This window comes from Dermacentor andersoni, chromosome 7, assembly GCF_023375885.2.
Source record: "Dermacentor andersoni chromosome 7, qqDerAnde1_hic_scaffold, whole genome shotgun sequence".
Classification (NCBI taxonomy): domain Eukaryota; kingdom Metazoa; phylum Arthropoda; class Arachnida; order Ixodida; family Ixodidae; genus Dermacentor; species Dermacentor andersoni.
The window spans coordinates 68,500,032-68,512,324 of NC_092820.1; the positions used below are offsets into that span (position 1 = coordinate 68,500,032).

The following is a 12,293-nucleotide window of genomic DNA, read 5'->3' on the forward strand; positions in this document are numbered from 1 at the left end:
CGTTATCAGTGTGACGCAGCATTCTCGACAGAAAAGTAGCGAGCGCCGAGTTTTCAAGAAAGGAAACGCAAGCAAGGCAGATGACGATTATCGTTGTGGGACAAACGTACACCGCAAAGGGTGCAACCGTTTTAAGCGTGAAGAATGCTAATCACATTTTGAAAATAAGCTACAAAACGCGATAGCCAAGTACAAAAGAAAGCATAGAAATGTAAAAATACAAAAAATGCCACTGAAGATCACATAAATGAAGCAGGATGGGAACGAAATGCGAGAACAGCTGCGGTCCAAATTTCCGGAGTCTCCCACTATGGCGTGGTTCAAAATCAGAAAGTGGTTTTGGGACGTAAAACCCCATACTTTTAAATATCAACCTGGAGAAGATATGGATCATGGAGGTTCACAGAGATCAAACCCGCTAATCTGTGAAGTATGATGCACGACGGAAAGCGCAACCAAAGAGCGACAGGGTAGAGAAGCAATGAAATTGGCACAATTTGCGAAAGCTCTCGATACCGGTGCCCCACCATGCGCGTGCCTATACACCATACTTTGGGCTTTGTGACGTTTTCATTACTAGATGTATCCCCGTCAATGGCACAAACAATAAACCATTTGTTCTAAACACATAAATGCGCTTTATTGCATTTGTATAAATAGCGTCAACTGTTCAGCGATGGCCATCCGCCTCGGTAGCGCAGTAGGCAGCGCGTCAGTCTCATAATCTGAAGGTCGTGAGTTCGATCCTCACCCGGGGCAGGCGGTGTATGTTTTTAATTCTCTTTTAATTAAACTTTTTTTTTTCCACATGCACGATTTTAGTACCTTACTTCTGACAAGTTGAACCAATCAGGAATTCAAACACCTATTTTAATTTATCTTCGCATAGGTTGGCTGCTAGCTGTTGCCAGAAATGGTCTCGTTAGACAACTTGTGGGTAGGTTAGAATAAAATTTGTTGCGTTTGAGGGATATAGTTAAATTCACGCGAATGTAGTACGCACAATACGGATTTAGGACGTTTTATTATTTTTTTATTACCGTTCTTGCGGAAAATAGGTGTTTCAAGAAAAATGAAGCGCCATTTTTGCAAATTCGTAACTCCGCGACGACAGTCGATATTGCAGTTGTGTGAACTGCATCTCTAGCGGACAAATTTTATAGTGTGCAAAACTATTACAGTGGCAACCATGGTTTCACAAAAGTCTTGCTAGGGTGGCTAGAAGGGGAGGTGTGAATACCGGCGGCGCTTTCCTTCGGGCGCGCGGGCGCGCGTGACCCCCTTGCGCACCGATGCCACCAGGGGGAACGTGGCGCTGCTGCTCGCGGCGTGGTATTACGGCGTGGTACTTCCGCGCTGGCCTGCGCCCTCGGCTGTCAGTTGGTCTCGTCGCCTGTTTTGGAGTGTTCCTCCCGATATTCCGTCATTCGAGGGCGAGATGCTGTGGACCACCAAAGTTATGTTGAGCACCGCAGCGACGCACGGCTAGTTTATTACATTGCAGGTTATGTGGCGAGAAGACGTGTTTCGTCCACACATTGTGAAGACTGCGAAGCACCATAAAGGCAATATCCCCAGAGAGCTTCCACCAGAGGCATCCAAAGAGTGGGACCTTGAGGGCCTTTTATATCCGTCAGAATCGTTCTATAAGCTGGACAATGCCCTTGAAAACAAACCCACTCGTTTATTCAGTGTAACACCCGCCGTGGTTGCTCAGTGGCTATGGTGTTGGGCTGCTGAGCACGAGGTCGTGGGATCGAATGCAGGCCACGGCGGCCGCATTTCGATGGGGGCGAAATGTGAAAACACTCGCGTACTTAGATCTAGGTGCACGTTAAAGAACCCGGCCCAGGGGGTCAAAATTTCCGGAGCCATCCACTACGGCGTGCCTCATAATCAGAAAGTGGTTTTGGCACGTAGAACCCTATAATTTTTAATTCAGTGTAACACGCTAGCATGCCAAAGCTGTGGCCGAGATTTTGCAGTCAGTTGATTAAATGTTAAAGATTGGTTGCCTAGACCATTCTGCTACCGTGACAGCCTCAGTTATACGTTTTTATTGTCAATCAGCAGAGCAGAGAGAAGAAACGGAAAACACTGAAACATTGTGTGTCGTATGTTTTTTTGCTCACTTGTTAATAAACGATTTCATGACCAGATCTGTTGCTTCACTGTCTGCAATCATAGTAAATTCCTTATATGAACATCAAAATGACATGCTACAGGTCTGCAAGCGCAGTCAAAAAGTGGTTTGTAAATACGTCCAGACTTTATCAGGTAATGTCTGCAGTTTACAGGTCTTACGGCACGCATAAGGTGATTGACTGCTGATCTCGAGGACGACGGTCGCATTTTCAGGGAGGCGATATGCAAGGCGCCCGTGCGCCGTATGATGTCAGTGCGCGTTGAAGAACCCGAAGTGGTCGAAATTATTTCGAAGCCCCCACTAGCTCCTAACACCCAAAGCCAGCTCACGAAATGCGCACAGACAAAACGCGTTTTAATCTCGATACAGTGCGAACTGGGCCCGTAAAATTTCACAGGAGTAATGATTTGGGCTGACATAACATTGTTTTCGTGATAAAGATTCATTCTTTGACGCTCGCAGAAAGCGCGCGATACCCGAAACGGGCTCACTTTCACTTCGGTGGTAGAGATGCAGCCGACGCGAGGCGCTCATTTCGGCTGCGTGCTTACCCCGCCTTGGTCAACAGCGCCGCCCCGCGGCATCGGTGCGCTGTGGGGTCACGTTTGCGCCGCCGGTATTCACACCTCTCCTTCTAGCCACCCTAGTCTTGCTCGCGAATTAGAGGATGTCCGGTTTTAATGCGTATTATTAGCAGCAGTTCACATGCATGATTGTGATAACATTATTCATTATTGAGTTAGTTGAAGCTAATGTTTCAAAAAAAAATTGCTATAATAGGATACAATAAAAAGAAAGCAGTTGACAACCAAGGCACACGGACCGTGCGGCATTGTTATGGTGTCTAGACACCATAGCATTGTTACTCCGCCAGCCATAGAGTTTCATATTAGTATACCTAGAGGCAAATCTGGCGCTGCGATCGTTCAACCATCATGGGAATGATGGGAAGTACAGGCTTCGGATTGGCGTTCTATTGACTGGCGAACTAGTCTACAAGTATTTTTTTGGCAGTTTTGGTTTCGCTCCAAGCGCAATTGCTATAACCTGCAGTGGGACAGTGCAACGCAAAGCTCTCTACCTTTGTTATGTTGCTCGGAGTGGCGATAGCGCGCTGGGCCAGCGACTGGGACGATGATTGTGTCGCGGTGTGGCGTCGAAGCCATGACGAGAAAGCGACGGCATCGTAAACGTTGAAAGAACATGTTTTGACCGTTTGGGCCTTGGTTTGTTAAATGCGTTAGGTTGGCGCTGTTCTTTGGCGTTAAATCGGGAACAGAAGGTTGGCAGTGTAGCGTTACGTGCTTTATGAAACTTCAGAATAGGACAAAGAAGGCATTACTGACACAAGACATATACAGTTTTACTTCTAGTGGCTTCACAATCAAATTTTATTGAGGGCTTCATTATGTGCTCGTTTATGTGCTCATTGAAGTGCATGTTTTAGGACTTTGAGAACACAAACTTACTTGTGGTAGGAAAGATAGCTGCTTCCTAGCTGTAGTCTAGTGTCGCACAATGGGTACCCGCAAAGCCACGCTGTAACGCTTCGGAAGCGGTACGCCAATATAAAATATGATGAAGCATACTCCTAGGAGGTCACTAGCGTCCTAGCTAGCACTGCAGCAGATGTGCTTAAAAGTACTTGAAGACGTTCAGCAATCGTGACAGCCGACGCAACCTTTCGAAAGAGCGAGAGAGTTCGCAAGTGCCTGTCGTCTGCGAGAAATGTCTCGCGTTTGCAGCGAGCAGGCGTCGTAGCACACAACACTTGTAGCATTCATCTCAAGGACGCAACGCTTTGTCACAATACAACATTTTTATTTCCAGAAACATTTGACGAGTATTTTTATATAAGTACATGCACGGTTGTTTTGCTGTTACAAAAATGAATAAATAATTATTATTTGGCGTTAAATTGGGAACAGAATCGGACAAGTATGCATACCCTGGTGTGTCCTAGTGACAAACCATAGTAAACCATGCTTCCATCTCAAAGTCATACAAAGTTCATGTAGCGTGTTGTACATTATATAACATACTGCAGAAATAGAATTAGATTTTACGCGATAATATTTGAGTATAGCTTTGTTTACTGCGCCAGAAGCAAACGCCACTAGTCTAAAGACCGAAGTCAATCCGAAGCCTGTACTTCCCATCATTCCCATGTAGGTTGAGGCAACGCTCATGAGAACCCCCGTAGACACTAGCGCCACATTTCCCTCTAGGGGCGCTATTCTGGACATTCCGCCATTTTCTTCGATGCATGACGTGGGCGCGACGCAAACAAAATGGCGCTGGTGGCCCGTTTCGTTACGTAACGTGACGCCAACTTGACGTTTCGCCTAAGAAACTGAAAGGAAGGCACTGAATGTAGCGTTATCGGTAAAGCAAAACAGTTTTCCTCCGCAGTAAAAATAAAGCAGCTATCTCAAAGCGTATGATTATTCCGTCGAAAACGCTTCTCGCTTCCGTCGTCTGCTGCGTACAAGCCATCGCCTGCTTCAATAGCTGGGATGCGTGTCCCCGGAAAATGGACTGAGTCATCGCATGTTGGCGCCAACGCGCTTGTTTTCTTGCTTGAGACAACATACGCGACCTACCAATGGTGATGCGCGCACGTTCTAGGCCACGTTATCGCTATCTCGTGAAACGCAAGTGACTCAGCCCGACTCGGCTGGCTGAGAAACGGCCGAATATCACCGATAGCGTTGCGCGCGCCAGAGATATCCACGCAAGCGCCGGCGCTGCCATCTCTTGTTCATTTCGCTGGTTACTCGCAGCGGGGGAGGAAACTTCAAGGCGCCGCCTTGCGTACATTTCTTTTTATAAATTAGAAAGAGGCCGTTGTCATAACTTTTCATTGTGCGAAAAGGCATTAATCTAGATTACAATACAAATGTAGCAGGGAAATGTGGACAACATTGCCGAAAGTTTGCTATGTTTAACCAATATTATTTCGTATAAAAGCGTTCGTTTAAAAAATGATGGCCCCAAACACAAATGCCAACACTACCCGAGAGCGATGCAAATACTATGAGCACGCGTTATGAAGAAAAGATTTTCGTGGCGCCAAATGGCGGGGAAAATGTGGCGATACGCATTCCTCTCGGCTGTCATTGCATATGGCTGCTCATTAGCATAATTCGCGCGGCTCGTCGCAGCAAAAATTATGGCGGAAAATCTCAGCAATGGCGGCCCAGCGCAACGTCACGCATCGTCAAAATGACGTTTACGAAACAGCCCTTCCTGTGACGCTCCTCACGAGATATTCCTTCAGCCAATCAGCAAGCTGGCATGGCGCATATCTTGGATCGCCACCACATATTCGCGCAATTGCAGATGCATTGCACTGGCTTCTGCACGCTACCGCTCACATTCTTTTTGAAGCGCTAACATCACAATATATCTGCCAAGGACCAAAAAAATGTATTAGTCCATAAAATTGGCAGCTCCACGTCACATTTCGTCATCTTGATGAAAACGCAAAATGACATTTCGCAAAACTTCCGTTTCCCGGCACAAATTTCAAGGCACGTGAGCTCGCCACAGCCAATCAGAGAGTCAACATGGCGGATAATGGCGGCCGTGCAGCCGCCATGCGTGTCGAGAATAGCACCCTAGGGTATTTATTTAGAAACTCTATGCCGCTAGCCAATCACAGAAGCAAACAATATCATCGTCATGCCACCATTTCAAAATGGCGCCGTACATACCTTCGGAGCGTCTGCTGTTCTTGAAGACCCATTTCATCGGCCGGAGCGATGAGGGGTGCAAGAGACACGGACAAAGTGTATGTAGTCTGAGCTTCTCACTCTTCGAAAGTCGCCGGCACACTCATTTCACTGCTGACCCGTTTTACTCATGATACTTCACTGCCAACTGAAGTGAAACTTGACAATAAATAGTTGCAGCGAAGCTGGTTGAACTGGTGAGGCTTATACATTGCTGAATAACGGCCATGTCCTCTGCTATAGAGGTGTCCCGGATAAGAAGCAATACGGGGTGGGATTCCTAATCCATAAGGACATAGCGTGCAACATTGACGAATTCTACAGCATTCACGAGAGGGTAGCAGTAGTCGTAATCAAACTTAATAAGAGGCATAGATTAAAGGTAGTACAAGCCTACGCTCCAACATCCAAACTCGACGATGAGGAAGTGGATCAGTTTTATGAAGATGTTGAATTAGCGATGAGAATAGTGCAAACTCGGTATACAGTAGTAATGGGTGACTTCAACCCAAAAGTGAGGAAAAAGCAGATGAACCACATCTGGCTAGTCAAGTGGCGCAGAAAGGCGGACAAGGATGCTCTGGTGAAAACGGGTCGACTTCAAGTCAAGGGCGGCTTCTGCGCTGTCATTGACCCCGTCCAACAAGACGTCACCGTGAAAGTGCAGTGGGTCGACTTTGCTGTCCAAAGTGAGAGCTTTCGGCATGCGTTGAACAGCTTTGGTGACGTCCTTGATGTGTCGAACGACAACTGGTCCGTCGCCGGTTTTGAACATGCGACGTCCACCACGAGAGTCGTGCGAATGACTTAAGGAAGGTGTTGAGCTTGACGACCTGCCTCATCTTTTCAAGTTAGGAAGTGGCATCGTCCTTGTGGCCCCGGGTTGGTCACTGCTGTTCGAGGTGCCGCAGGCAAGGACACATTCGACGGGACTTCCAGACGCCACGTTGCGGTGTGTGCCGGGTGTTCGGACACGAAAGCAATGATTGTGCAAGGAGCTACGCTAGAGCAACTAAAACGGTACCAGTACTCACCTACGGGGCAGAAACCTGGAGGCTTACGAAAAGGGTTCTACTCAAATTGAGGACGACGCAACGAGCTATGGGGCTCTTGCATTGCCCAGGGGGCGCTGCGAAAAAGGTGCTAAAAAGCGTCCTCTGTCCTAAAGTGGGTCGTACCAAGCTCGGTCGTCTGCTTCGGAAAGCACGTTTACGATCTGGACCCGCCACTTTCGGTTGTGTTTTATCACGGCCTGCAGCGAATATCGGGCGCCGAAGATTTTTTCAGGGGTGGCACGCTGCGCAAAGGCAAGAAATTATGCAGTGCCGAATACGTGTACGCCGTTCATGAATTAAGCGGCGAAGTTTTAGCGCGGTGTCAATCGCAAGTGAAGCGAGTCGCGTACGAAGTGGAACTTCAGGTAAGGTTTGCACGCTGCTAGATTCAGGCGCACGAACGCGTGGAAATGCTTGCTATAAATGAATCCACAGCAGTGATAAGCAGACATAATGTGTACGGAACTGCTCGAGCACACTACGGTACGCGCCGCGATGTACGAACTGCTCGAGCGCACGATCGTACGCGCCGCGACGGCAGCGGTCTTTCGACATGCCGCGAAACGGCGGGCCTCCTGTAATCTTTGTTGACTGCATGCCGCTAAAGAAATAGTTATGTCTGCGTTGTAGTAGCAGCCATCTGTCCCTTTTAGTAACTGGTAATAACTGATGCAATGCATGTGAGCTCGCACGTACGTGCGAATCGCGCTGCAGCGCGAGCTCGTGCGCTGCTCGCTTGATGTAGTTTTTAATGACAGCGCTCGAACATCGATCTGCTGTAATCAATACTACCTTGTTGCGCTGCCTCAACATGCTGGCTTGAGGTCAAGCATGAGCACATTTAACTCTCTAACCTATGTTGCTCGTAGGGGTAGTGAATTGTCACCGAATCAGCCCGGCCATTTGTGGTCATTTGCACACACCTGGTCACTTCACCACTTCGCATCGGTCGAATTGTTAATTGTCGCAGTGGACGGGTCTCGAATCGTGAATTACCAGCCATGCCTGCTGCTGTGTCGGTTCGCTGTCGGGACTGTAGGTGCAAAAGACCGAAATTTAGAACGCAGATAATCAAGCAAGCTTCAAGACAGGCGAAGCAGTCAGCATGGCGCGAAGTTTCGCTTACTCAGCGCGACGCGTACCTGCAGCTATGCAGCGCGCTTCAAGGCCTCACTTCGTGAGGCCTTGAAGGAAAACGGTAGAATCTGATGTTGGGATTCAGGCCTTCTTGTTCATGGCAGCCCACGACGCAGAAGTAATGACGGTGACGCCTTTTCGAGGCTGGGCTAGGTCTCTCCGGATCGACGTCACCGATTCCTTCTGCTCCCAGCATTACGTCCCACGGCACACGGAGAATCCGTTTTCGTTAAACTATAGGCTGCAACCAGCTCGCAGCGTGGTCGACGTGGTCTGTGAGAAGTGACGAGCCTTTTCGCACTCGCAACAGGGCAGAAAAAAGTGCGAATCGACGCAAAACTCGGCCTAGAAACGTGCTTCGCCACAGCCAGGGCTCAATACGACCCAAGCTGGTACGACCCAGATGTCGTTTCCCGCGCCGCGACCAGGCGCCGCTACTATACCTCAAACTCCAGCGCAAGACGCCCATGGAAAGAAGAATAATAGGTGTAACGTTAAGGGATAAGAAAAGAGCAGATTGGGTGATGGAACAAACGCGAGTTAATGATATCTTCATTGAAATCAAGAAAAAGAAATGGGCATGGGCAGGACACGTAATGAGGAGGGAAGATAACCGATAGTCATTAAGAGTTACGGAATGGATTCCAAGGGAAGGAAAGCGTAGCAGAGGGCGGCAGAAAGTTAGGTGGGCGGATGAAATTAAGAAGTTTGCAGGGACAACATGGCTACAATTACTACATGACCGGGGTAGTTGGAGAAGTATGGGAGAGGCCTTTGCCCTGCAGTGGGCATAACCAGGCTGATGATGATGACCTAAAACGGTCCTCCCAACAGAAGTCCAAGAGGACATAATAGACACGGAGGAGGCCGAAAAGTCTGCCCCGAACAGCAACACCAAGGACCGCGAAGACAAGGCCCGGGAGAGGGACGTCGAGAAAGCTGGAGGGACAACGCCTGACAGTCAGGACTTGACGAATGCAACTGAGGAACGTGCCGATATAGGCTGCACGCAGGCGCCACTGCTCTTAATTCAAGCAAGTGAAGAGGGAGACATGAGCGACATCACCGAGATCACTGCAGCCGAAGATAAAGCAGACGCTGCGGGGGCGACCGCGGCACGCGGGAAGCGTCCCAGAACAGGCATTCCGAAGTTGACGGAGGACAGCATCGAACGCAAGGATAAACGCTTGGAGCGTCAGTGGCATCGCGTTGCTGGGGCCAAGGGTAAAAAAAAAAATTGGAGGCTTATCAAGGTTAAGCCCAGTGGATGCGAAGCATGTTAAGCAGCTGCCTCAGTGTGGATGGGGCTAAGTAACGGAGACGTGGTTTTAGGTTAATCGTCGTACTTTATTCTTTGCAGCCCGACAAACACACTCTTATGGTCCGTAAATGCATGACTCTTGGTTTGCACGTCACTTATTCTGTATTGTCTTTGAGCATTTCTACACAACACCAAGTCTAAACTGTTTCCCCACTGAGTCGTGGACTTTGGCTGTAGTTGACACAAGCCGAGGGCATATCTTTCTTCGACGGCCTGCAGAAATGTCCTGTCTCTCACCGGGTCCTTATTGAAGTCTCCCGTGCAGACTAACATTCTTTTGTCGGTGCGCGGCGGCAGTCCGTCTGCCATGATGTTGATTGCATCTTGGTTGCTCGTTTGGGGCGCGACGTATACACCAGAGACGACCAAGTCGAGAGCCGGGATCTCTACGCAGAGAGCTTCTCCTCGCGATGGTGGCGCCGCCGCCGCGTCGCGCGCGACGGCGCGAACCGAAGCGTGGAGGCCTCCGCCGGGCGACGTCCGACGGCGCGATATGAGGCCCCATCTGCAGCCGGTGTGACGTCATCACGTGACGTCATGTCACGTGACCCCACTTCAGGGTCAATGGTGGCCACCGCCGGGCGTCGCGCGAAGGCCCGAAACCTACGTTAATATGCTTCGCATAATATGTCCCCGAGGTCCGGTCGGCGTCATCGTCGCCGGTTCGGGGTCAGGGACGGGTCAAGTAACACCGCGGTATTCCCACTGCAGGGTAGAGCCACGGTAAGCGTTGTACTGGTGGTTGGTTCGCGCTTACAATCACCATGATTAGTGTACCTGCACTATTACGCGTCGGTACGCTCAATGGACGGGGCCTAGGGGCTAGTCGCAAACAATATATCAGGTCAAACACATAATGCAAGAAAGAGACCTATATCTGCTTGCGGTCCAGGATTGAACTTCGTCAATAAGTATACACAGCAACAGCAGGAAGAAGCGCACTGAGCTAAACAGCCTTCTTGAGTGCCATCAGCTATTGACCAGTAGCAGCCGCGTACGGGAATCTTTATTACGGAATAAAGCGTCCAGAAAAGAATGAGGAGCAGGCTTCTGCTGAGAGAAAGGTTACTTCGCGCTCCGCTTGCGAACTTCACGCGCCTCGTGGCAAGACTTGGCTGAGATGTTCACAGCAGCGTATGCTATCCGCGGACAGTGTTTTTTTTACCAAATCCGAGGGGTGGTTTAGGACTCCCTTAAAGGGCCCCTCACCAGGTCTGCCTAAGCGAAATTGGCCGAGGGCCGACCATAGGGCGGTGCCGATCATGTCGACATAAAGAGCTTGGATCGCGGAAAGGCCGAGCTATGTTGCCTACCCTGTCGGCGCTGGCTCGGCCACGGATGATGCCCCGATGCGTAGGGCTGCATCATGCCGAGCGAGAAAGTTTTGGCTGGCCAGAGAGGTCAGCTTCACACTGGCGCGACGCTCCTGTCCGACCATATAGGATGCCGCCGCCACATAGTCGGCGCCTGAAAAGATGTTGACGCCTGCCGGTGCGTTCTTCTTGTGCGCCTGGAGCCGGGAGAGGGTAGGGGACGGAGCGAAAATTGGGGAGCGAAATAAAGAAACCGTCTGTGGCATTCGGGTCAGGTAGCACTCAAGTGGAAGGAACCGGCAAGAGGCGGGCGCGTAGGTGGTGATTGTTTGGGGGAGCTTTTGCCGAGAAGAAGCGTTCAGTGGCCGCTGATCGGCGCAGATTCACACGGTTTCTATGACGCTGCGCTTTTCGTTCGCGTGAAATGGACATTTCCAGCTTGCGGATTTTCACCTGCTATGGACATCCACATTTACAAGTAAGTCGCATGTATTATTTACGCTAACGAAAGCGCGTAAGGCCGCGTTTATTTGTTTCTAGAGGTCGTCTGCGCTTTCCGATATGTTGAAATGGACGTGTTAATAGCACGGCCTGAATTCGACGCTTTGTGGTCTTTGTAGCTGCGCTTAATATGCAAGAGGTCGCATGCCAAAGCTTGTCGTGCAAGCGAAATAAAAGACTGTGGCTGCATCGCGACACGCAAGGAACCCCCCCCCCCCCCCCCCCCATATGTGCAGGCAGTGGCTGTAGCGTATTGTACATGCCATGCGCAACGATGTAAGCACGTTGCTGTCGTGGTGACCCGCGTAAGATAATTTGAAGAAAGGCAAATTTCGGCCCGCTGGTGTAAGATATTTGCTATATGCTTATTTTGAAGCTAAATAATGTGAGACTGCGTTTGCATGTGCGATGTGTATTTAGTGTTCGTCATGAAAAGTCATGGATTTGTCAGAACCTGTTCATAAGTACAATGCTTAAGAGTTATTGAGGGGCCACAAAGCGTCTTGTCAAATATTCAGCACCCAAACAACAGTTATACATGTCCCATTACTGAAACTTGCATAGTACATGTATGTGTTTCAGATACCAGAGCGGGACTGTAGCAGAATCAATCAATTGTGACGTGGCTGCGCAGTTCTCCAGCGAATGGACTTATGCGATTCAAGGAAGGACATATTGAAATGCCCATACGAGACTGTCATTGATTAATTCACATTATATGTTTGACCAAGCACTATAACCTACCATTACAGCATTTCACAACAACGTTCTCCAATTCCTGTTGTGGTCGTATCAAAATAGTTCAGTAAAATTAGACAAGAAAAGAACCGTAGTGATAATTTGTCTACAAAGCGCTCGCCTTCTGTAGCACGCTTTATTACACAAACGTGTGCATGAATTAAATAGCGAACTATATGGGGTGTCTTATGTCAATTTATTTAAAATTCGTTTTACAGATACCTGCATTTCGCTTCTTCATCTGGGCTGCCTTTAACAGGTGGACATTATTTTAGAAATGAGTAGTAGTACATAAGTTGCTAATTGACAAAGTCGTGCGAATTATCTTTTTAATTTATAACCTTAGTG

General features: G+C 49.0%; 1 protein-coding gene and 1 non-coding gene across 2 annotated transcripts in view; both read left to right on the forward strand.

Annotated features, from left to right (window-relative positions):
- The first annotated feature begins 686 nt into the window (after positions 1–686).
- TRNAM-CAU (transfer RNA methionine (anticodon CAU)) lies at positions 687–759 on the forward strand. Its single transcript has one exon. It is a non-coding gene; the product is annotated as a tRNA-Met (tRNA).
- Positions 760–10,835: 10,076 nt separating this feature from the next.
- LOC126534947 (uncharacterized) overlaps positions 10,836–12,293 on the forward strand; it is a 37,273-nt gene continuing 35,815 nt past the window's right edge. Inside the window, exon 1 of the mRNA XM_055072818.2 lies at positions 10,836–11,184. The gene's annotated coding sequence lies outside the window, so the exon portion shown is untranslated. The remainder of the gene's footprint in view (positions 11,185–12,293) is intronic.